Source organism: Lycium barbarum, chromosome 11 (genome assembly GCF_019175385.1).
Source record: "Lycium barbarum isolate Lr01 chromosome 11, ASM1917538v2, whole genome shotgun sequence".
Lineage (NCBI taxonomy): Eukaryota > Viridiplantae > Streptophyta > Magnoliopsida > Solanales > Solanaceae > Lycium > Lycium barbarum.
The window spans coordinates 101,735,020-101,762,944 of NC_083347.1; the positions used below are offsets into that span (position 1 = coordinate 101,735,020).

Here is a 27,925-nt window from a genome sequence, read left to right on the forward strand (position 1 = left end):
ACAATTCATATCCTGCAACTAGAGAGAAAAGTGGTAAAATTCACTCACGTCATGCCACGACGTTAAAAGTGACGCTTTACGGGAGGCTGCCCATATTTCTTTAATTTTAATTTGATTTTGTGTTTTTTATTTTTAAATAAGTTTATTTTGTTATTTTTTTATTAATCTACCAAACTTCATAATTTTTTAAATTGATTTGAACAAAATTTAGAGTGTTAAAGTAGTTGCACAATGAATTTTTTATTTTATTTTGCATAAAGTTCAACTGTCCATTTTTGACCCAAGTAAGTGACTTGTTTGTTTTAAAACAAAACCATAAAGTTACCTCTATTTTCCCCTTCTAGACAAAACACTGCACGCACAGCCCCATTTTTCAGAAACACAGCAATCAGGCAATAGTTTTCTTTCTCCTCTCCTCCTCTTTTCTCTCCCTTGCTTTCTCTTTACTGGCATAACTTTGTTTTTCTTTTCTCTCTTCTCACATTTCCTTTTTCTTTTTCTGTGATTTTTTTATGTGGAGCTTAGATCACAAAGTGCGAAACTTTAGCGTTGTTTGATTGAGATGAGGTTGTGATTGAACTATATTTCCCACATTTTTGGGAGACTAATTCATGGTCCTTGCTGTGACATAGAGTTTGCTTAAGTGATACGTGCAACTTGCTCGACAAATTGTTTCAGAGGAAAATTAAATAGCTGGGGGAGTCTGAGTAATCGTGCAACATTAAGAGATGCGTAGAAGTCAGTTTTGGTGTGAGAGATTTTTGCTGAGTTTGGCCAAAGAATGGCGTAATGTGTAAATGGGAGAGGAAGTGAGTTCTCTGATGTTTTTTTCTTTTCTAAATGCATATTTTCATGATTGGAGAATCTTGATTTCTTGCTATTTTGTGGGATTTTGAGTTTCATAGGCTGAAAGGTAAGGGATATTTTTGTGCTCATAAAATGGTTGAGTACACATTCTCCTTGCAAGATAAATTTAGTTGATCAAAGTGAAAGAAACGACTTTACGTGAATTGTGCTTAGGAAATATATTTTTGTGCTAATTCATTTGATAACACTCATTTGGAAATTAGGAGACAGGAGAACCGCAACATATGTATTCTTTCGTACAGTTGAAAATTCTCAGGTATGGAATTCAATCTTCCTTTGTGACATTACACTTTTTGCTCTAAAGTGATACATAGTATTTGCTTCTTATTGATTCACATTTGAATATTTATTCTCAAAGTGAGTCATTCTCGGAGATATCTTCTCTATCTTTTTGGAGTGTGTGAGGCTAATTTGGAACTAGTAAAGGGACCATAAAATAGGTGTTATAATTGCACTGAGGACAACACAACATTTTAAGTTGGGGAGGATTTATTTTGATAGATATTTTGTGATGGGGTGTGATATGTTATAATGGATGATAATTTGATAGATTGCTTTTATTTTGGCATTTTTTATGACATTTATATTAGTATGATTTGCTTTTTTTTTAAATATAAATATTACTAGCTTCTTTAGTTTTTTGTAGTTAAGTTGTAGGAATGATGTTGGAATGTGATTTTTGCCCGTCGACCAATTTTTAGCTTGCTTGGTACCAACTCATTTAAAACTTGCCATATGAATTCTTGAATTTTGAAAAGGAAAAATGATTGAAGTAAGGACTCTTGTTGTGACTTTTCGACTCAATGTTTGACTCTTTTGCTCACTAAATAGTCTCTTTAGACTAGAAGTGACTTTTTGAGTTCATTTGTTTCAATTGGTTTTGAATATATATTCTACTTGGGTTTTCATGTGCCATGTGAGGTTAGGTTTATTTGTGAGTTCTTTTGCATATCTTGTGGTCTAAAACTTGCCTAGCATGTGTTTCAAGACGAAATTCTCGGTTACACTTGATTTGAAAAATGATGTTAGGCTTTCCTTGGATCGTTTTGAGCCTTAAGTTGCCTACCTTTTGAATGTTTCCCTAGTAAACCCCCCTTAATTTGAGCCTTAAACCTTTTTTATTGGCACCTATGTTACAAGCTTTACCCTCTTATTCTTCATTACCCTATCTTTTGGCATCCTATCTCCCTAAGTATTTTGAAATTGCAAAATAAGCTAAAAGCCTAAGTTTGAGGGTGATGGTTAGTAAAGTTGTGATGTGGGAGTTGCTTGAAAGGTGAAAGGGGTGACAATTTTTTTTAAAAGAAAAAAAAAGAAGAAAACGTGAAACCTTTCTATTAGTGTTTAAAAAAAAAAGGAGGAAGGAAGAATAAAAAGTTGTGAATAAAGAGAAGACTAGGTGGTGGGATGAAACCAAGTGTGGCTACATTAGTGGATAAATGCATGAAGGTCAAGCCTATGGTACTACTTGTGTGCATTTGAACCTCTTTGTGTGTGTGTGTGTGTGTGTGTGTGTGTGTGTGTGTGTGTGTATGAGAGAGAGAGAGAGAGAGAGAGAGAGAGAGAGAGTTAATTCTTTCTATCACAGCCCAACTGGAGGGCCATGACGGGCACCTGGAGCTAACCTGCCGAGCACTTATCGTCATACCCTCACAACCATATCTAGGTGAGCCACATGGCTAACTCGCAATTCCTATGCATCAATAATACAAATCTCATCAGGGTAAGGCACTTTTATATTAACATCATCAACTATGCCCATATACATATACACAAGCCGACAAGGCTAACAAAATGACATACAAAATATGAGCCGACAAGGCTGGGAGACATCTAGATATACACAACTGTCTACGAGCCTCTAAGAAGAGTATATAATATCATAACGACGGGACAGGACCCCGCCATGCCCATATATGTGCACCAAAAGAATAATACCAACTATCTCGGCTCCGGATCAAATGGAGCACCTCTATGCAAGCACTGAAGAGGCAACCTACTGGTCTGGTCTATCTCCCTGTCTACCTGCGGACATGAACGCAGCGTCCACAAACAAAAGAACGTCAGCACGAACAATGTACTGAGTATGTAAGGCATGAATAATAACATGATACATGGATTGTTAATACCTCTTAAGATGTTCATTATACTTACTTAACCTTCCTTTGAAGAAAACAATTTATACATACACTTATAATGATACCATACCCGGCCATATAGGTTCGGTGTCATCCATACTCGGTCATATCGAGGCTCGGTGTTATCTGTACCCAACTGCAGTGGGGTGCGTGCAGTAGATATCAAACTCGGACACATAAGCTGGGCGTTACAAATAGCCATACATACATACATACACATAGGATTGCATAAGTATCATCAACATCATCATCATCACTATGTCTTTCCTTAGAGGGTCAACTATCGTAGGATGAGATCAATGATATCATGAGAGTATCAAGACTTATGAGCTTTAGCACGTCTAGAAATGGAGACGTCATGGAAGACATGGTGAATTTCATGAATAGGTGTACAATAACGAAAATCATGTCTTAAGAAAGAAGGGTTAGCCTTACATACCTTTATGTCTTCTTAACTACTTAACGTTCACCTACAAAGCGCGAGAAATCTACATTCAAAAGGGTTCATACCAAGGTTAGGATTTAAGGACACTCTTTAAGTTCAAACTAGTGCAATTCATGAGTTAGCGAAAATTAGGCAACATTTCCCCTATTTCATCTACCTCCACCCAATTCCAAAACAACTCCCAATCAACCACGACATTATTAAAAATACCATAATTAAGAGGCTTCATTCAATCCCCAAAACTCCTTTTCAAGATCACTCATAATAATAATCTCAACACAACCCCATACACACTTACATACAACACTTCCTCAACATCATTAGTACCACCCACAAAAAGATTATACTCGTAACATGCCAAGAATTGTAATTCAAGTTAACATATAGCTCATAATATCCTCAAATTAACACTTGAATTCTATTTTCATTTTTCTTCCTTCAACCAAATGGTACAACAATCAAACAACCTTAACTATATGCAAGAGATGTAAAAACTTACCTTAGTCACACAAGAACAAGTCTTGGATCAACTTTCTCCACTAAAGTGAAGTCTCCAACATCAACACCAAGGTAAATATTGAGTTTCATAAACCCTAGCAACCTTCTTAGCACTTGAATCTCTTGATTCTCTTGGATTTAGCTTGGATTAGTTTATAGACTTAGATAAGAGGGTTTTGGAGAGATCTAGGGTCTCATTTGGGGAAATAATGAATCCAAATGAAGTAAAACAAAATATTTAAAGCGTCACTTAAAATCCCGTCAGGCATTTTGACGTCCACTTTGACGGACCGTCAAAATTCCTACGGTCCGTCAAATGGACCGTCAAGCAGTCCAGCCAAAACATGCCTCACTGTGACTATTTCACGGTGGATGATCCACCATTTGATGGGCCGTCAAATATCCTACGGTCCGTCAAATGGTCCGTTAAACTACCCCTTTCCGATAAGTTGCTCCCTTCAATTTGTTTGACTTCCAATCCTTATGGAACCTTCTTGGCACTTGTGTAAGACTTCATTAACCATCTACAAGGGCCCTATAGCTCCTCCTCAAGTCATTACTAAACAAAGTAAAACTCAATTGTTGTGAAATCTTCCTCAAACATGACTTGCATTCTACTTCCTTCGACGAACTTAATTTCACAGACTCGTATGACTTCAAAACCCTAAGGTATGCGCTTAAAGTTATCAAATACTCTCCTTACTCTCGTAAGGAATTCATGTCCAATTTAGGCTTACGTTAGTCTACTCATAATGCAACGACTCAAAATTTCTGAGATGTAACATTCCTCCCCTCTTAGGAACATTTGTACTCGAATGTTAGACTCTTAGGGATTCTACAAAAATTTCGCCAGAGTTTCCCCTGCAATATGCCACTACCATCCTATCACAGCAACCTAAAATATATGGCCTCACAGGGCTACAACAACAACAACAACAACAATGGCTACACACGACTAAGAAATCATCAAAAGACAGCATTATATACCTGAGGACATCGTCTCTGCCTGAGTCTCTTCTGGGGGTGGAAATAAATGCGGATACCTGAACTTCATGTCTTCCTCAGCTTCCCAGGTCATTTCCTCTCTATTATTATTTCCCCATAAGACTTATACAGAAGCTACATCTTTGGTTCTGAGTCTCTAAATCTGCCTATCTAGAATGGCAATAGGAACTTCTTCGTAAGACGATTGCTCGGTGACTTGGACGTCATCTACCGGTACAATTCTGGAAGGATCTCCAATGCACTTGCGAAGTATCGATACATGGAAAACCGGATGGACTGACTCCAAATCCGAAGGTAGATCTAATTCATAGGCCACCTGGACTACCTTGCGGACAATCTCATAAGGCCCAATATACTGAGGACTAAGCTTGCCCTTCTTACCAAACCTCATGACGCCCTTCATTAGCGACACCTTCAAGAATACCCAGTCCTTCACTTGGAACTCTAAGTCTCGTTGACGATTATCTGCATAGGATTTCTGACGACTCTGAGCTGTTAATAGTCGATCCTGTATAAGCTCCTTTTCTATGGCTTGCAGGATCAAGTCTGGCCCTATTAGTTTAGTTTCTCCCACTTCGAACCGCCCAATTGAGGATCTGCACTTGCGCTCATACAAAGCCTCATACGGGGCCATTTGGATGCTGGAATGATAACTGTTGTTATAAGAAAACTCAATAAGCGGTAAGTGATCATACCAACTACCTCCAAAATCCAACACACACGCCCATAGCATATCCTCGAGAGTCTAGATGGTACGCTCAGCTTGTCCATCAGTTGAGTCCCCAAACCTTCTTGAAAAGATTTCCAGAAGTTGGTTGTAAACTCTGTCCCTCTATCGGAAATAATAGATACTGGACACCATGGAATCGCACTATATCCTTGACATAAAGCTTTGCATAATCTTCAGCCGCGTATGTAATTCTAACTAGTAGGAAATGAGCTGACTTCGTAAGTCTATCCACAATTAACTATATAGAATCATATTTATGCTTAGAACGAGGTGAGCCTGCGATGAAGTCCGTATTAATCACTTCCCATTTCCAAGTCAGAATTTCTATAGCTTGCAACAATCCGCTGGGCTTTTGATGCTCAATCTTTACCTGCTGACAGTTAGGACATTGAGCTACGAATTCTGCTATATCTTTCTTCATTCTGTTCCACCAATATTTAGATTTAAGATCATGATACATTTTCGTCGCTCTCGGATGAACAGAATAGCGGGAACAATGGACTTCCTCCAGAATCTGATGATGTAATCCTCCAACACCCTAAACACATAATATGCCTCGATATCTGAGAACTCCATCTGTAGAAATTTCAAAGGATGACTTCTTCTTCTGAGGAAATGTATTCCTGTAATGAACTAATATGGGATCCTCCTATTGGCGTTCTTTCACCTCAACCACCAAAGACGAAACACCTGAATTCTGAATGGTGGCCCCTATATTGCTCGAGTCCATTACCCGAACTCCTAGGCTAGCTAACTACTGGAGCTCACAAGCTAACTCTCTTTTCTCTAGCTGAACATCACATAAACTTCCCATAGATCTACGGCTAAGAGCATCAGTCGCAACGTTCGCTTTCCCGGGATGATATAGAATGTTAACATCATAATCTTTCAACAACTCCAACCATCGGCTTTGTCGAAAATTTAATTTTTTTTGCTTGAAAATATACTGAAGGCTCTTGTGATCCGTATAAATATCAACATGAACGCCATACAAATAATGTCTCCACATCTTCAATGCATGAATCACCACAGCTAACTCAAGATCATGGGTTGGATAGTTTTTCTCATGTTTTCGGCACTGCCTTGAAGCATAAGCAATCACTTTACCATGTTGTATCAACACACATCCTAACCCAACGCCTGAAGCATCACAATAGACAACTAGCCTTCCAATCCTTCTGGAAGAGTTAGAACCGGGGCCGAAGTTAATCTATTCTTTAACTCTTGAAAACTACGTTCACAAGCATCCGTCCATTGAAATTTAGCCAATTTCTGAGTTAGCTTTGTCAACGGTGCAGAAATTGAAAAAATGTCTTCTACAAATCTTCTGTAATAACCTGCTAAACCCAGAAAACTACGAACCACCATAGGTGTTGTAGGCCTTGGCCAAGTCTTCACAGCTTCAATCTTCTGGGTATCCACCCAAATACCATCAGCTGAAATAATATGCCCCAGAAAGGACACAAAAATCAAAGAAAACTCACATTTTGAAAATTTCGCAAATAGCTCCCGGACCTGAAGAATTCTAAGGACGGTGCGTAGATGATCTGCATGTTCTGCCTTGGATAGTGAGTATATGAAGATATCATCGATAAACACAATCACAAACAAGTCTAGGAAAGACCTAAACAAATTGTTCATCAAATCCATGAATACTGCCGGTGCATTAGTCGGTCCAAACGACATTACCCGAAACTCAAAATGACCATATCTGGTTCTAAAGGCTATCTTTGGAATATCTTCCTCTCTAACTCTTACTTGGTGATACCCGGATCTTAGATCTATTTTAGAGAACCATTGGGCACCCTGCAACTGATCGAATAAATCATCAATCTTTGGAAGCGGATATTTATTTTTGATCGTCACCTTATTCAGCTGTTTGTAATCAATACACATTTGCAAAGAGCCAAATTTCTTTCTTACAAACAATACAGGTGCTCCCCAAGGTGACGAACTAGTTCTAATAAAGCCCTTCTCAAGCAAATCCTTCAGTTGCTCCTTCAACTCTTTCAACTTTGCAGGAGTCATTCTATAAGGAGGAATATATATGGGCTTAGTATCCGGTAACACATCAATAGTGAAATCAATATCTCTCTCGGGTGGAAAGCCTGGAAGCTCATCCGGGAATACAACCGAAAACTCATTCACTACGGGGACAGACTGAAGAGTCGGTGATTTGGCTTTTATATCTTGAACCCGAACTAAATGGTAAATACAACCTTTAGCAACCATCTTCCTTGCCTTGAGATAGGAAATAAACCTACCTCTCGGGGACGCTGTATCTCCCTTCCATTCTAAAGCGGGTTCTCCCACAAACTAGAAGCGAACCATTTTTGTTCTACAATCAATATTGGCATAGCAAGAAGCCAACCAATTCATTCCCATAATGACATCAAAATCTACCATTTTTAACTCATGTAGGTTGGCCATAGTATGGTGGTCACATACTACAATCACACAATTTCTATATACCCGACTAGCTATTACTGGGTCTCCGATAGGTGTAGATAGCTCAAAAGGTTTGATTGACTCCGGTTTTACCCCAAATCGACCAGCAATATAAGGAGTAACATATGACAATGTGGATCCTAGATCAATCAATGCATAACATTATGAGAAAATACCGATAATGTACCTGTAACAACATCAAGGGAGGACTCAAGATCCTGTCACCCCGCCAGAGCATAAATACGGTGTTGAGGACCACTAGAACTGGGGCTCCTCCTCTACCTCTGCCATGGCAAGTTGGTGTCTGTGAGCTTTGTCTCGGAGGGCGTATCGATGATGAAGAATCGACTACTGACCCTGTGGCTTGGAACCTACCCCTACTACCTATCGATGGACAGTTACGCATGATATGGCCTGGCCGACCGCAAGCATAGAAAGCATCTGAACCTAATCGGCACTGGCCCCAATGTAGCTTCCCGTACTGAGAACATCGTGGTAGGGTAGTCTTGCCTGGCCCGAGTCACCCCTGTAATGAGAACTCGAAGCTCTAAAACTCTGGCCCGGTCCGGAGTGGATAGGTTTATCAAATCTCTGGCCCGCAAACCGTAGAGGCGCACTAGTCATGGAATGGCCTGAATGCCTAGAAAACTGCTGTCTTTGCCCTTCTCTGAACTCACTAGTTGGACTCGAAGATCTAGCCCTCTTAATATAGGCCCTGTCATGCTCACGCTCACTCCCTTGTTGTTGCTGCCGTTCTTCTAGATTTTGGGCATGGGCCTAAATGCGAGAAATGTCCATACCGTCCTGAAGTGCGGCAGTCAAGCACTTATCCATCAAATGTGGACCTAGGCCACTCATAAACATATGAACACGGTCTCTCATATCCGCTACCATGGCCAGAGCATACCTAGCCAAAGAATTAAAGCGGAGGCTATACACTAGGGCACTCATACTTCCTTGTCCAAGATTCAAGAACCTGTTAGCTCTAGCCCATCGCATCTTGGGAGGCAAATAATGTCGAAAGAAAGCATCCACAAACTCTTGCCATACTGGCGAGGGTGCATTGACTCCTCTAGAAGACATCCAAACCGTATACCAATGGACCACAATATCCCGTAATCTATAGGAGGCCAACTATACCGACTCGACGTCCAAAGCATGCATTAACCGAAGTGTCCTCAACATTCATCAATGAAGCTTTGAGGGTCCTCATGGGGTTTTGACCCAAAGAATTCTGGAGGGTTCAAACTAATAAAATCACGGGCCCTGGGGCTGACAGCGATATCACCATGACCGGTACTTTGCCGCTGAGCCTGAGCGGCGACTAACTGAGTCAGCAAATGAATAACCTCTTTCACGTTTTGGCCTGAGGCATTTGGTGGAGGGAATGAGAGTGTTGGAGCTGGGGCTGAGGCTCTTTCATGCTTCTATGAAGCAGGTGGTGAGTGAAAGGACCGAGATGGAACCTCATTATGAGACTCACCCTCTTCTATATTTGTCGGCGATACTCTCTCAGTCCGCTTTCCTGCCACTGTCTTGCCCTTTTGGGCTGCTGTATTTTTTTTTTACAGGTATCATTGAAAACATAGCATACTGTTAAGGAAGGAGAAATTCTTATATCATGGCTCTATCGCACGATCTATGATGAAAAGAAGGTCATTCATTCATAAATGCCTGCAGCCTCCCGTTTATAAGTGTGGCATGCAACACACCTATAAACAAGACTCTATTGGACACGACTCGTAGGCATACCCTAGGACAAACTACTTTGATACCACTTTTGTCAAAGCCAAACCGGAGGGCCATGACAGGCACACGGAGCTAACCTTGGCTAACCTACCGAACACCTATCATCATACTCTCACAACCATATCTAGGTGAGCCACATGGCTAACTCGCAATTCCTATGCATCAATAATACAAATCTCATCAGACTAAGGCACTTTTATGTAAACATCATCGACTATGCCCATATACATATACACAAGCCGACAAGGCTAAGAAAATAATATACAAAATATATGCTGACGAGGCTGGGAGGCATCTAGCTATACACAACTGTTTACGAGACTCTAAGAAAAGTATATAATATCATAAAGACGGGATAGGACCCCACTATGCCCATATATGTGCACCAAAAGAATAATACCAACTATCTCGGCTCCGGATCAAATGGAGAACCTCTATGCAATCACTGAAGAGGCAGCCTACTGGTCTGGTCTGTCTCCCTGTCTACCTGCGGGCATGAACGCAGCGTTCACAAACAAAAGGACGTCAGTACGAATAATGTACTCAGTATGTAAGGCATGAGTGATAACATGATACAAGTATGAAGAATGACATATGATAAATGGATCGTCAATACCTCTTAAGACGTTCATTATACTTACTTAACCTTCGTTTGAAGAAAACATTTCAAATATACACTTATAATGATACCATACCCGACCATATAGGTTCGGTGTCATCCATACCCGGTCACATCGAGGCTCCATGTTATCCGTGCCCAACTGCAGTGGTGTGCGCGCAGTAGATATCATACCAGGCCACATAAGCTCAGTGTTACAAAAATCCATACATACATATATACACATAGGAGTGCATAAGTATCATCAACATCATCATCATCACTATGTCTTTCCTTAGAGGGTCAACTATCGTACGATGAGATCAATGATATCATAAGAGTATTAAGGCTTATGAGCTTTAGCTTTTCTAGAAATGGAGACGTCATGAAAGACATGGAGAATTCAATGAATAGGTGTACAATAACGAAAATCGTGCCTTGAGAAAGAAAGGTTAGCCTTATATACCTTTATGTCTTCTTAACTACTTAAAGTTCACCTCTAAAGCCCGAGAAATCTACATTCCAGAGGGTTCATACCAAGGTTAGGATTTAAGGACACTCTTAAGTTCAAACTAGTATAATTCATGAGTTAGCAAAAATTTGGCAGCATTTCCCCTATTTCATCTACTTCCACCCAATTAAGAGGCTACATTCAATTCCCAAATTTTTTTTTTAAGATCACTCATAATAATAATCTCAACCCAACCCTATACACACTTACATACAACATTTTCTCAACATCATTAGTACCACCCACAACAAGATTATACTCATAACATGCCAAGAATTGTAATTCAAGCTAACATATATCTCATAATATCCTAAAACTCACACTTGAACTGTATTTTTATTTTTCTTCCTTCAACCAAATGGTACAACAATCAAACAACCTTAACTATACGTAAGAGATGTAAAAACTTACCTTAATCACACAAGAACAAGTCTTGGATCAACTTTCTCCACTAAAGTGAAGTCTTCAACATCAACACCAAGGGAAATCTTGAGTTTCACAAACCCTAGCAAGCTTCTTAGCACTTGAATCTCTTGATTCTCTTGGATTTAGCTTGGATTAGTTTATAGACTTAGATAAGAGGGTTTTGGAGAGATGTAAGGTCTCATTTGGGGAAATAATGAATCCAAATGTAGTAAAACAAAATATTTAATGCGTCCCTTAAAATCCCGTCAGGCATTTTGACGCCCACTTTGACGGACCGTCAAAATTTCTACGTCCGTCAAATGGACCGTCAAGCAGCCCAGCCAAATATGCCTCACTGTGACTATTTCATGGTGGAGGCTCCACCATTTGACGGGCCATCAAACATCCTACGGTCCATCAAATGGTCCATCAAACTACCCCTTTCCGATAAGTTGCTCCCTTCGATTCGTTTGACTTCCAATCCTTATGGAACCCTCTTGGCACTTGTGTAACACTACACTAACCATCTAAGGGGCCGTATAGCTCCTCCTCAAGTCATTACTAGACAAAGTAAAATTCAATTGTTGTGAAATCTTCCCCAAACATGACTTGCATTCTACTTCCTTCGACGAACTTAATTCCACTGACTCATATTACTTCAAAACCTTAAGGTACGCGCTTAAAGTTAGCAAATGCTCTCCTTAATCTCGTAAGGACTTCATGTCCAATTTAGGCTTACGTTAGTCTACTCATAATGCAACGACTTGAAATTTTCGAGATGTAACACTTTCCATTTGATATCCATTTGTGTTTTGAATTTCATTTTATAAGTATGGGATTCTCTCTTGAGAGTGAGGGAACATGATCTTTGAGTTGTGAACTTATTCAATTTTTCAATTGTGAGGAATGAACAAAAAAAAGTTATTTTTTTATGATGAGGCAGATTTTGAAGCTTTAGTGTCATGACTTGATTCCTACTTTTATTAACTTAGTGTTTGAGCACTTGAAATGAAAATGAAGTATTTGAGAAATTTTTCGTAATTCATATATCATTAATTGTTGCTACCAATTAAAGTCATGTGTTTGTGCTAAAAGTAAACTTTTTGACTTGATATGATGCTGGTGCACTATTGAGTTGATTCCTTTGAAGGATATCTATTGATTTGCCTGAGGACAAGCAATAGTTTAAGTTTAGGGGTTTGATAAGTTGACATTTTACCACTTATCTCTTCTTTAAGCTTAGATATTTGCTATGTTAGATTAAGAAAAATAGTGCATTTAATGCCATTTACTTCTATTTACAAATTTATATGATTTAGAAGTGATCAGAAAGAAATCAAGTGAAAAGAGGCAAAAAGGTGCCAAATTGAAGAAAATGAAAAAAGTCGCTAAAACTACAAAAACTTGACAGAATTAAGCTAAAATTTGGGACATATTTTGTCATTTTTGGACTTGGAAAAATTGGAGAACTATAAAAGCAAGAGTTGGAGAAATTATTTTTCCACTTTGGCCATGTTTTTCAAGCTAAATGAAGAAAATAAAGAAAATAACTAAGAAATAAAAATGAGAGCAATTACATAGAATTAAAAGAAGTAAAGGCTGGAAAATGAGGGAAAAAATAAAAGATAAATATGTGAAATTTTGAAAAATATGAACAATTTAAAAAGTAAAAACAAAAAAGAAATTAAAATAATAGAAATAAATATAAAATAAAAGAAATTAATAATTTAAAAAAAAAAAAAGTTGTCATGTAATTACACTCATTTCTCACCCCTCCACCCCCCCCCCCCCCCCCCACCCCGAGTGTAATTACACCCTTCCAATTAAACCAAATTCCTCTCTAACTTGGTAATTTACTTCGCCAAACTCTCCATCCAGTTCCAAATCCCTTGTGGCTTTCCAAATTACTCTCAATTACAACTAATTCCAATTTGCTTGTTTGCTTTCCAAACAGGCTTACATGTGGATTAACTGCATTAATGAAAAAGGTAGATGCAACCAAATCTACATATATCTATATATAAAGCTAGGCAATAGAAAAGTGAGGTTGCACCTCTCTTAGGCTAGTATTTGTATTTATCTTTTTTCTCAATTTTTTGGTCTTTTCCTCTTATATTCCCCTTAAAATATTTGCTGAAAATGAAATTACTCTATCAAAAATTAATAATTATCTACATTTATTGCTCAAAAGACATTTAAGAGTATGAAAGAATTTAAAGTGTATTAATATTCATAACTCTTTTGCCTATCATATTCATAACCTTCAAAAGTTTAATGGGTAAGTTAATGATATAATTATATGTGTCCTCCCATTATGCCTATATATGACTACAAGTCTGATTGCCAATCTTCATCTTCATCATGTTTGATATAGAATTTTACAGAAGTTAAAATAATGTTGAAAGATGATTCTTTCCAGCAAAAATAGGAACCGAAACTAACCCCATCTCTATTGTAATATCCCTTTTCTTGTTTTCTTCCCCACGATATGCAGTATCTACACATTCTCAAAAACTTTATTTCATTAGTGATGGCTATGCTCACATACATGATATTTTGGTGTCTACTTTTGTTTACCCCTGAAAAGGGTACAGTTGAATTTATACGTGGTTTAAAGGATACGTGCTTTGGTTTGCTTGAATTAAAATCAAAATGATAAAACAATTATAAGGAAATATGAATAAAAGAACAATAAAATAACAATTGGAGCTTACCCTCTGTGAGATCTCGGAGCGATTTCCTCAAGTGTAGTGACTCCGAATTATCTTTATGCCTTAAGAAGCTTTAAGACCGAAGTAATATGAAAAGACTATGAAAAGCGAAAGAACATGTTAACTGAATGTGATAGAGCTTTTTAGTAAGAGTATTGCCCTGTGTTTTTTTTTGTAATCTTCATTACAAGTTATATGCCCTTATTTATAACAGGGGAAATCAGTACTTAAATCCATAATCTTCACTAATAATGACTAATTAAGAGCCTTAAATGCCTCTTAAATTCTAATCGTAACGTCCGCATCAAACCTGATTCGGTCCACTAACGGCTACAAATCCTGGAATATTCATTAAATGACTTCGTCGAGCTAATACCTCGGAACAGATTTACTTCGAAATGGTCACCTCAGGTTCTATCGTAGTCCTTTCCTTTGAAATCTTCAAATTTTTGTACTGCCTTGGTAACTCTTCCTCCCATTTCCTCGTGCCAAATTAACTATATCCACGTATAAAGCTATTTTTAGCGCGTATACAGTTAGTCCTTTCATTTTCCGGTGGAAAACATTGATTCCGGGGAATGGATTTGAACTGAAACCGAAACAGAGCGGTGGCGGGAATACCGAAAGCCAAACTCAGCCGCCTAAAAAGACATTCTTCACCTTTGTCTTTAATGCACTCTGCACGATACTGAGTGCTCATTATTGCTCCATTGATGTGATTAGCCTCAGAAACGGTTGCCATTTGAATTTCCAACCCTTCATCTTCCAATTTTGAGTGTATAAAAGGTAAGAATCTCCTCCATATTTGCTACACATTCACTTTCCTTTCACAACTAAACTCTATATCACAATCTTTGCAACCTCTTCCTTTCAAAAAAATTCCTTTTAACAATGTCTTTCGTCCCCTTATTAACTCCATCACCTACTAATTATGCATCGACGACGCATACTTCACAACAAACTCCAATGAATTCACATGACTCAAGGGAGAGACGTGAGTTCTTTGCCGCTGATATCCTCCTCGCTGCTTCAAATACCAAGATGACTATCAAGTTTCAAGTTATCTTTAGTCTATCGAAAACTTTGAATCTTTTATTGATACAGCCACTATCCCTAGGGTTCGGGATGATTGTAACTTGGACGCCGACATTGATGTTATCCAAGTTAGCAACGAAATTAGAATGAATCATCACGTTGCAGGTTATTCTCTGACCTACACATATCCTTTCGAAATTGGCTATTCTTTACCCATTCCTCAAGTTATAGAAGACTTTTGCCGCCGTTATCGAATTTGTATTGGACAAGTTTCTCCGCAAATTTGATGTTGGTTTACTGTATCAACCTTTTGGCTAACATAGCTGGAGTTTCCTTTACCCTAGACCATTTGATTCACATTTACGTCCCTCGAGTTATTCGAGGTAGTCTGGGGCATCTGTACCCTCCTGGGAGGTAAGGTCTCATTGATCTAGAAGATGACTATGACAAAGGATGGCTACACCAACTTGTCATAATCCGGAAAAATCAACTCCATCGTCCTCTATCGGAGCCCTTTCTTGAAACATGGAATTCTACCCCGATTTCAGCTGAACCGGAGCTCGTAATCAAAATATTTGATTGGGTCGTCGCATTGGTTGGAGCTTCTCGTGACCTGACCCGTTCTTGGAGAAGTATTTCCTCCGAATGGTGGAAAGGAAAAAAACCACGGACTTCCGACAAAGCATCCTAACTCAAAAACTGATCCTTCTAAGGAAGATGCTACTGAAGATGTTGGCTCTTCAAGTAAGAAACGAAAGCAAAAAGACGTTCCAATCATCCCGATTTCTTCCATAAGAATTGGCTCCCAGATTCGTTTGTCGCTTACTTTCAGAGGCTATGAAGAAAGTTTCAAATAAAACCAAAATGCCATAATCTTTCTTGATGATGACGAGTCGTCATATGAAGTTAATGATGTCATGTCCAACAGTCCCAGTGAGTCAACTAATGATTCACATGATGAACCGGCCCCACTAACTACTAAGTCTCCACCGAGGCATTCATTGTCTTGGGGTGAAATAGCTTCTACGGGGTCATCCACCCGTCCTCGTACCTCTGCTACTCAATTAAAGTCACCCTTGAACCAGCTGGAAGATGCTCTTCTTCAGGTATGCACGCTTTTATTCAGCTGGCTCCCCTCGTTATTTTTCCCTATTCTGATATGTTACTTTATTCAGGGTCACATTGCTACTACTTCGGCCATTGGAATGGCTCGCTTGTTTATTCTTTCCCAACAAGACGTAAACCTCCATGAAAAGATTGAACGTGTCCGAGGGGAAAACAAACAACTCAAGTCAGGGCTCCGAAATTTCGATTCCCTGCAAGCTGCATTGACTCTGCACTTACATGACGCATCTGACTTATTGAAAGACAGAGAAAATTACCTCCAATCATTGACTACCTCCTTCGTGAAACTTCAAAAAAAGAACTTCCAACTAGAGGCAACTAATTCGCAAATCCGAGATGAACTCACCAGCGTGGAAGTTTCCCGTGATTGTTTCAAGGTTCGGTGCCAAAAGTTACTCCTTCACCACAACTTATATATTTTGGAAGCGAAAATAAGAACTTTCTAGGGAGCTTCTTCTCCTGGTTTCAATCCTCCAACCTCTCTTATCGAAGTGAAAAAGAAATAAAGGCCGCTGAATTAGCCTTAGTTAATTTTGGCAAACCCGAAATTATCGAGCCAAAGGATAAATTAGTCGAGATATCCGAGGCCGCATAAACTTCGAATTTTTCTTTACTTTTGCTTCATTTTTTTTTTAATTTTCTAGACCATTCGTTTGGTCATGTTATGTACAGTTATTATAACCGAGATTATAATACACTTGATCCAATCGAGTTGGTCTTATAAAGCATCTTCTTTTCATTGCATTTATCCATTTTATATGTTTCCTTGGAACCGACTAGGTTTTTTTGTTTTTTTATGCACGAATATTTTGAAGTTAAATAACCGAAGTAATTATATTGACAACTTTTTTTTAAATTTTCACTTCTTTCAAAATAATAAATTCACCTTCCAAAATAGACGGGAAATTAAAACGTCTCCACTTCTCCATGTTCTGACACACGTTTCGTCACGCTGTCACTCCAAACACGTGTCAACTGTTAACTGGAGAGCTGAAGCGGTTTCATGACCCGAACCGTCACCGTAATGATGATAAACCCTACTATAAAATCTCTTCACTTCCTTATTTTTATCATTTTACTTTCCTCTCAAACTCCTTCACCTCTTCCAATATTTTCCTTGCCTTCAAAAGAATTTTCCGCTTATTGCTAACTCTCTTTTCCGATCACTACTAGCTTTTCCGATCAACACCCTTAACTAAACTCCTTCTTCTGCTCAAATGACTAGCACCAACAAAAATAACACTTACGCTGCCTGGGCTAGTTCCACTCCTCCACCTTCTTCTCTGACCACGACGGCTCCGTCTACGGCGGTTCCGGCTAAGGCCATGGAACTTCAGATGCTAAAGCCATTAATATGTTACCTTCCACTTTCAACTTTTCTAAAGAATTTTTTGTGAGCACAGCTACCACCAAAGATGACCGTGGGACACCGGTTGATGCTTACCCTTCATCTATTACCTCCAACGATGAAAACAAAGTCCGAGAAGATTGTGGCTGGAAAAGAGTCCCGATGGAAAATGACTCTACCACCAACTCATCATCAAGTTTTCGGAAAGTCATTTCTCAAACTATCTTCCCATTACCGGAGGAGTCCATTCTTACGGTCCGACCAGGTTTTTCCAACGTATACACTTATCCTTTTACTCTAAAATTCGAACCACCCATTGATATCGTCATCCTGGATTCGTGTCACACTTACAACATGTGTTTAGCACAAGTCGGTCCATCTGTATGGAGATTAGTGGCTTGTCTCCGTTTCTTGACATCGGAGGCAAGAATCCCATTCACGCTAGACCATCTAATCCGTCTACACACCCCCATATTCTTCCGTGGTGGTGTGATTCGACTAAATAAACGAGGAAAGAATCCCTTCATTTTTGAACTTGATCAAGACAACAACCGTGGCTGGACAGAACGTTACATCGCAATCCTCACAGCCGAGATCATTCCGACATAATATATGCCCTTTCCGAAGGCATGGAACTTGACCCGTAAGTTTTTTTTTTGGTACTAACTTCTCCTTCCCATGTAGCCACCGCCTGGACCTCTGGAAACATAGAAAATCATCACAAATGGGTCCAGGCCATTTTGGCCATCTCTGACAAAGCTTCACGCAAATGGAAAGTAATTTCCAAAGACCGGTGGAAGGCAACACACCATGGTTTGTATTTACAAATATAACCTTTTTTTACCGTAGGAAAATTTTCTAACTTAGCTCTTCATGTTTACCAGGCCTTCCAAAAGGATCTTTTATTCCGAGGGTGTTGGCTGACCTGAAATTAGACGCAAACACATTAGCCCTCGTGATTTCCTAGGTTGCAATCCCGAAGAAAGCTGCTAAGCCTCCCTCCATGCCATCAACCCCATGGTCCCAAAGAGGAAAAGACAAACAAGGAACCCTACCATCCCTGAGGTTGCTGCTCTTTCCTCCGAGACCCCTGCTGCCACACGGAAACTTGCTTTGACTTCGGTAGTTGCTCCTATTAATGGAGCTACAGTACGTTCTACTCCTGACTCAATGGAGGTTGTTGACCTCGACGGAGAAGAGACGGAAGATGACTCCGCTCCTATTAAAAGATTAAGGGTCACTCCTGCTCCAACTGCTCCCCCAACTTCCGCTCTGGATACTGCTCTGGCTTCAACCGTTGTTCTGTCAACTGGCCATGATGACCTCGATCAATACTTTGAAGGGGTCTAAGCCATACAAGCTCAGGAAGTGTATATAAGTCCTACGGGTTTTTAGCATCTCTCAGTCCCGACGATACTTCCTTCAAGAAGATCTCAGAACACCTCATCCCAGCATAAATCCTTCCTACCGCCAGACTACCACTATCTCCATTTTTTAGGATACCAACTTCTTAGGCCATCCGGTGGGGATTGCAAGCTATTTGAAACCTCTTGTCTCAGAACAAGACAAAGAGAAAATGAACAATGTCTCCTGGAATTGTTTGATCAACGAAGGGATGCACTCGTCCAATAGGATATTCACAACTTTACTTATTTCTTTTTTTTTTCTTTTTACACTTACCGCCGTAACTAATATTTCCCCTGCTTTCAGCCATCCTCCCTGGTCGGTGAAGGCTTCCGTCAAGCCCTTGAAGAAAATGACGATCTAAGGGCTCAACTGGATGCTCAGGAAGGACAAATTCTGAACTTGAAAGCTGAGCTTGAAAGAAGGGATAGGCGAGCCGCAGGTGACCTTCCCTTGATTCAAGAAGAGCTGATCAAGTATAAGAATGACTACATTCGATCTATGGATGATCTCAGCCGAGTTCAGGATGAAAAGTTCACTCTGAAGCAAGAACTCGATCAAGCATCACTGAACCTCGAAACTCTCCAATTCAAACTTGAATTTTTGGAGGGGATTCGAAGAGCAATTCATGAGGTCTTTGTAGCCTCTGAAGTTGATCGATTAAAGAGCCAATTCACCAAAATTAAAAATGGGTGGGCTTCTGAACTGGCTACTGCCACTCAAAAATTTGAATAAGATTTGCAGCAGTCCTAGGCCGAGAATCGTCAACTTAACGACATTATTGGTAAGCTGAAGTCCGACCTTAATGCTTCTTCTCGAAAAAACTAAGAGACTGAACCTCAATTAGAATGGGCTCAGGAAAATCTGAAAGCAGAAAAAGCTGGTTCTCTCTTTTCAAGGTCGAATACAGCAAATGGAATGTTCGAAGGTTCACCCTAGAACAGGCTCGTGATGGCCTTGGGGATTTGGACTCTAAAATTGTTGAAGCTAATGTCACGACCCAATTTGTGGATCGTGATGGCACCTATATCGTCCCCCCAGGTAGGCGAACCATTCCCAACTCATTTTAAAAATTTATAAAAATTATGCGGAAATAAACAATGATTTAGTTAACAGATTCAAATCGTAATGATAACAAGTGCGGAAATAACAACAACCCCAAAATTTTGTCTGGACTAGTAAAAGAGCTACTGCCAAGAAGATATAAGTCTGATAAGAAAATATAAATCTCAAAATATCAATATTGTCTAAAAAAATACAAAATAGACAGCCAAATGCAAAGGAAGAGTCTCTGGGTTGCAGATCTAGCCAAAGCTCACTCTGGAATCTCTGCCAAGTAGACTCGAATCACTCTCGATGATAGGAACTAGAACTAGCAACAAACTCTGCACTCAAAGAAGAGTATAGCAAGAGTAGCATCGGTACAAACAACACGTATTGAGTAAGCATCATAGGCCGATTAAGATTAGTTCACGCATATAAGCATAAAATCAACAAGATAAATAGCTAGGCATATAAAACTCAAATCATGGTCACAGAACATTCCATAATTGAATCACAGCCTAAGATGAAGCTTCTAAACCACAAGTCTAACGAGTCTCAATACTCTTACACAATATTCACAAGTCCAAGTTCCGACCCTAGGTAGAGTCGCTACTCCACAAATTAACTTAGTTAATAATCATATCTATACCACACAACCGTTTCAACAAACCATACCAAAATCAGAACTAAAAGAACCATATAATAATGCAGAGTAAAAGCTAATGAAGTGCAATGCAAAATATAATGATGTGCAATGCAATGCAATGCACTGGCCAAATACCTCAAACCTGTACACACATATTAAATGGTAATATTTGCCGAAATAGTCATGACCTGCAGGGGATCTATGGTGTCCATATACCACTCGTTCTGGAACGAACCACGGACCACGAGTTCACACCAAGGGCACATCGTCACCCCCTGTCAAATGTACCTTAAGTAGATGTATATGTTTCATCTTCAATTATTATCAGTATTATCCATCACAATGTATGTCTCAGCGTAATCCAGTTCATTAGTATGTATGGACTATGAAGAGTTAGCAATATCAATGTCAAACACAAGGCATCATGGTACAAGTATTTCATGAATCGTTTCCCATCCATTTCCATCATGTATGAGTGAATGCATGCATAATTCTTAAATCAATGTAATCAATGCCAATGAATATACTATGGAAGGCACCACGCTATAATCCATATCAATACTTATATAAATCAACTCAACAGTAAGCATGATCAATCAGTGAAATCAAATGCAATGAAAGTGCAAGTCACAATGCTATAAGCCATACCAAGACTTTAGATAAGTCAGCTCAACCATGAAATGAATCAGAGAAAACATCTCAGTCAACACAAAGAGTCTATGTCCCCTTTTACTTCCACGTATAACGAGTACACCTCACAACTAAGTCTTGTTTCACCAAGGTGTTCCATCTTATCGAATATCATCATCCACACCAAGTCATAACTCAATATCAATATAGTTATGCAATGAAATGTATGCCATGCACAATATCATCATCAACAGTAAGTCATACGTCAAGTTTCCATTTGAGTATTACTATAAGTATATATCACGATGCAGGTCTAAACTCATTATCCTTCCTTTCTCCGATGATATTTGTCACAATAAGAGAGAATGGAGTACAAAGCGTATCACAACACAACAATTCAGGTAACAAGTCTAATCACAATAATAGGACAACAAGCCACCATCAACAACAACCATCCTAATAAAACTCCATCCCGAATCACCACAGTATGAATAAAACTACACCTTCACAATGCGTAAATAATGGTGACTAGCCCACATAATCAGAAGTCATCCCAACCTATATAATATCCAACCATACCTCTTATCCGAAGACCTAGTCATGCTTTCTCCCGTCAATTCTACACAAAATATATATGTTTCACTAATCAAAGTCTAATTAAAGTAAGCCGTAACGTACCTCGAATGCAAAACAGGAGCCATGAACTACTCCACATGAGCCTTCTGTTTCTGAAACGCCTCATAAAAATGGTAGTCTAGTATATAACGATAGACCATAATGCTAAATAAGCTACATACCATCTAATCAACAAAAACATCAATTGGGGAAGAAGACACAATTTCTTCAACCCTTTTCAAATGGATGGAACCATCATTAAATGGTAATTCTATCATAATCTCACTCGTAACAATCATTATCCTCCAATTTATAGGTTTCTAATAAATTTAACCCTTTCAAAACAGATTTTAGGCCAAAATTCCCATTTTTATTAGAACCCAAAGTTTCAATACACAATTATCATTATTAATAATCGAATTCTCATCCTGGAAAGTGATAATCTATAATTCTAGATGATTAGATAACAATAAAATCAACAACCCATCAATTATTTAAGGGTTTACTAATTCTAAGGTTCTAGGATTTTCATTCACCATTAGAGAACCTTAAACTAGCCATGGAACTTAATGAACAAGGGTAAAGGAACAAATAAAGGTAGGGACTTATCTTTAAAGATGCTTTCACCAATGGATGGAATAAAATTCACCTCTTTCTCTCTTGAAAATTGTGTTTGGGGTTTTGTGGGTAATGACTTCGAAATTTTAATATACAAGTAGGTTTCTGCCCCCCCCCCCCCCCCCCGGGTCTTCATTGCAGCGGTCCCTAGCTTCATTGTGATGGATTTGTCACAACGGTCATGAGTTTCACTGCTGCGGACCTCCCGGTACAGCCCGCACTAAAATGACTATAACTCTCTCATCTGAAGGCGAAATGCGATGATTCTTTTTTATATAGCTTCTTAATTCCAATACGGATCTAATGGTTCAATAAAAACAAAAAACAAAGGTTGTTTGATCAATATGGTGCCCTTAATTTCCAAAGGACTACAGCGAAAACATCGAATACGAGTGCGACACAACCCAAATGCATCTGAAACTCTTCGATACCTCACCAAAACTTGTGGAAAAGTCAAAAATCATCATACTAATTTGTTGGGACTTTCAAAATATTGACACGAGTTCATCTTAACCCGATGTTGACCATAGTCAACTCTATCTCTTTAACTTAACTAGTTCCCCCACCAATGACGCAAATCACACTGAAACCTTTTAGGAATCAAATCAATGACTTTACTAACTCATAATTCATACTAACGGGACTTGAGAAAGGGTCAACAAGGGTAAATGGGTCAAGTGTTATTCATTCCCAGGTAGACCCAAAGCGGAGGCCTCAGATGCTGTCATTTTAGGTATCGTTTGTGTCCGACATAGAGCAGCATCTATATTATTTGTGTTATATCCCGTATCTTGCATATTCGGAAAAATTTGAAATAATTGTGACTAGTAAGAGATGGGGCAATATTTTGATGTCATTCAATATGTATGTTGTTCATGAAAAATATTGACACGAAAATATCGAGGAAGGCTAAGGGAAAAATTGGAATTTCGGAAATTAGTTTCGTGAATTACAAAATGTGACCCATAAGTAATTGGGCTCAAAAAAATGAAAACAAAGGCCCAACATTTGGAGGGTGGCCGGCCATAAGGTGAATGGCCCAAGCCCATTTAATTAATTCATGTGACAAATTAATAAAAGATGATTAAGTCATCTTCAACCCATAGAAAATTCAAGAAACTTTGAAGAACAAAAGACCACCCCAACTTTCGGCCAAGGAGGGAGAAAAAAGGAAGATCATAAATCTTGTCCAAAAAAAAATTGTTTCTTCTAGTATTCTTACTAAGTTGAAGGCCCTCTTCAACGTGGTATAATTGTTGAAACAAGAAAACCGCTCGTTGTCGCAAAATCATAACCTTAGCTAAGTTGAGAAAAAAAAAAGGTAAGATTTAATTCTCTTTTATGTGTTATGGATGGTTTGTTTATCTTGTAATATGTAGGAATGGAAAGAATTCATGAAAATATGGAGTAGTGCATGGTGGCCGTGTGTATAGGTGTGTGGTCGTGTGCATGTGTGTGTGTAGGAGTAATGAACCAATTATTTTATCTAGCAATTTGGTTGTTGTTGACATGTATTTCATGATGGAAGGAGAGTTTAACAATTTAAATGCATGTTGGACTTGTTGCGGGCTGATTTGCAAGCTAATGTAAGACTAGTGTCGTTTATTGTTTTTGCGGAAATAACATTGTTAACGTGTGAATTGTTAGCGTAGTTCATGAATGTGGAAGATAAAAATATGTTGTGAACATTTATGTCGAAGGTTGGAAGTTTCGGGTGAATTATGGTTTCGGTGGAATTTTTGTATATTTGGTAGAATGATATGAAATGCTCTTGGATTGTATTTGAATGATCTTGAGTTAGTAAATAAATATGAAAACGTTGATATTGGTTTGGAAATGTGAAGTTGGAGTAGAAGTTGTTGCGTTATGTAGAAAGGGAGACTATTGATGTTAGAATGTGTTTTGTATTGATTGTTGATGTTGTTGGTATTGTTGTTGGTGTTGTTATTGATGTTTTGGCCGAGTTAAATTCTCGGGGATGTTGAATTTATAGGGGAAGTGCTGCCGAAATTTCTGTAAACAAATATGGATTTAAGACTGAATTTCTAAAAGCTTATAATTTATATTTGGTAATTGTGACCAATTGTAGATTTTGGAGTAAACGGGATTTGAATTTGGAGTAGCGTAAGGAGCGGAAAAGGTATGTAAAGCTTTACCCTTCCTTCTTTTGGCATGTCTTAGACATAATAGGTTTGGATACGAGCCTCGGGGACAACTCTATTTCTAGAAATCTGAGTTTAAATTTGACCCTTTTTCATTCAATAGAATTGAATTAAGTACTCCATGCCTTGTTGAAACAATTGCTTAAACACCTACAATTTGCCCAAATGGAACCGGACTACACTAAAACTTTCATAAGTGACTCCCTAAGGCTTAAGGTACGTAATTTGTGTCCGCCACCTCGGTTGACCCGAGGTGGGCCCACTATTTTCGAATCCGCTCCTATTGCATTATTGACTTGTTTTCGAGCAATAATTAAAGGAAACTTTTAACTACTCCCTCAACTACTAAACGATAAGTGTTTTGACTATTCCCTTGAGTCTTATAACATATTTTGAAGTGTAAAACGATCCCAGAAAGATTATTTTGACATAACCCATTGTGACATCCGCAAGACATACACTATGATTATTGTTCGATTTCTTTTATATGATTTATTATTTGAGTTGTTCTATCGGGTCCCTTAAATGTTGTATATGATATCTTTCGCACGGTATTCAAAGGAAACTTTTGATCATTGTTCCGTTTATTAAACGATAAGTGTTGTAACTATTCCAATGAGTGTTATAACGTATTTGGATATGTAAAACGATTCTAAAGGCTTTATTCTGATACCATCCATCGTGCCATCCAAAAGATATATATACATTATGACTATCGTTTGTTTCCTTCGAACTGATCTGTCGTTTGGATTTACTTTGAAATGTTCGTAAAAGTCTGTGGTAAAAATGTCCGTAACTTTCACATATTAACTCCGATCGACTCGGAATATGTATATGATCTTCAAATGTCGGTAAGTGTTCATATCTCTCGAGTCTGGATATATGTGTACATGGTTTCTCACTGCTCTGTTCGTGCAAGCCTCAGTATGTTATTCACTGCGCTCGGGCCAGGTTCTGTTATGTTATCGTGCATCTTCTCTGCATTGTTCACCGCGTCCCTCTCCCCTGCGGGCTGGGTTCTGTTATATGCATGTTTATGATGATACGGGGCGGTGGCCAGGATGGCATATGATATGTGATTCACCGCGTCCCGCAGCAGAGGGCCGGGTTCTGTTACATGCACACATGACATATGACTTACTGCGTCCCTTAGTAAAGGGCCGGGATCTGTTATCTGCATATATGTTATATGATTCTGACATGCATTGATATTTCTGTTCACCGCGTCCCTTATTGAAGGGCCGGGATCTGTTACATGTACATATGATATCTGTCTTTGACATCTGACGATTCTGTCCACCGCGTCCCTTACTAAGGGCCGGGATCTGCTATATGATTCTGTCCACCGCGTCCCTCACGGAAGGGCCGGGATCTGTTATACACACACACACGATATACGATTTTGATATGCACGATTTGTGTTTGGAAAGTAAGTTCTCTGGTATTCTGTATCCTCTGTACTTCTTCTGACCTATGATATTGATATATATGATCTGTGTCTAGAAAACAAGTAATCTGTCATTCTGAATTCGTACTTCTTCTGACATACGACTTCGGCTCAGATGATCTGTATTTGGGAAATAATTAATCTGATATTCCTAGTCTGCACTTTTTTGACATATGACATCTGTATACGTGATTAGTGATCGGGAAATAGTGCTTTGATAATTCAGATATGTATTTACCTTTGTACTGTTGATTCGGTATGTTCTATTTTCTGTATTCCTTGCTTTACATACTCAGTACATATTCCGTACTGACCCCCTTTCTTCGGGGGCTGCGTTTCATGCCCGCAGGTACAGATGCTCATTGAGGTGATTCGTCAGTCTAGGGTATCTGTTCTGCTGTTCGGAGTGCTCCTTTGATCCGGAGCCTATACTTTTGGTATAGATCTTTTTATTGTACATACCTTGTGTTTATGACTATTTTGGGTACGGCGGGGCCCTGTCCCGTCATTTGATTTTGTTGTCTGTATTAGAGGCTTGTAGACATGTATGTGGGTCATGGGTCGTGTTTGTTCAGTGATGCTTATTTGATTTGTGTCCGGTTTTCTCCTACACTACGTTAATATGATCGATTTATGTGTTATGGCATAAGTAACGATTTAAATGATATATATATGATTTTGTATGCACGAGATTCATAATATGTAAACGCAAGTGTAGTTTGGTTAGTGAGTATGTACGGGTGCCCCTGTCGAGCACTAGTCGTGGCCTACGGGGTTGGGTCGTGAAAAATTGATCCTGGATCTACTTATTCATATGTGTCTTCATATCATGCTGTTGGCTGGGACTTCACTTGTGATAGCATAGCAGTACCTATTCAGGTGTCTACTCCATTCAGAGATTTGTTATGGTTGATCGAGTCTATCGATCGTGCTTGGTTACTTTTATGGATTATGACACGTGGGTAGAATTGATGATACTTGATATGGTGGATTTTGATATTATTTAGGGTATGTCCTGGCTTTCTCCTTATCATGAGATCTTGGACCGTCATGCCAGGACAGTCACTTTAGCCATGCCGAGCATTCCTAGACTTGAGTGGAGGGGGTACTCCTAGTCCTGCTCCAAAGAAGATTATTTCCTTTCTTCAAGTGAAGAAATTAGTCAACAAGGGGTGTTTGGCTTATCTGGCTCATGTGTGTAACACTACTGTTGCATCTCTACCCCTTGAGTCCATTCCTATTGTGAGCGAGTTCGCGGAGGTATTCCCGTCCGATATGTTGGGTATGCCTCTCAATCGCGGTATTGACTTGGATCCGAGCACCTGCCCTATTTCTATTCTGCCATATCAGATGGCACCCGCCAAGTTGAGAGAGCTTAAGGATCAGTTGTAGGATTTATTGAGCAAGGGGTTATTAGACTGAGTGTCTCCCCTTAGGGTGCTCCTGTGCTGTTTGTGAAGAAGAAAGATGGATCTATGAGGATGTGCATCGATTATCGCTAGCTGAACAAGGTTACTATTCGGAGCAAGTGTCCTATGCCTCGTATTGATGATTTATTTGACCAGCTTCAGAGTGCTTCAGTGTTCTCAAAGATTGACTTGCGTCTAGGATACCATCAGCTAAAGATCAGGGTTGAGGATATTCCAAAGATAATTTTTCGGACAAGATATAGGCCTTATGAATTTCTGGCGATGTTATTTGGGCTTACCAATGCCCCGGCTGCATTCATGACTTTGATGAATGGTA

At 39.0% G+C, this 27,925-nt stretch overlaps 1 long non-coding RNA gene across 1 annotated transcript; it reads left to right on the forward strand.

Moving 5' to 3' along the window:
- On the forward strand, positions 1 to 26,800 carry LOC132618712 (uncharacterized). The gene is made up of 4 exons (XR_009574272.1): positions 1 to 809; positions 1,071 to 1,123; positions 24,660 to 24,710; positions 26,529 to 26,800. It is a non-coding gene; the product is annotated as an uncharacterized LOC132618712 (long non-coding RNA).
- Positions 26,801 to 27,925: the final 1,125 nt, after the last annotated feature.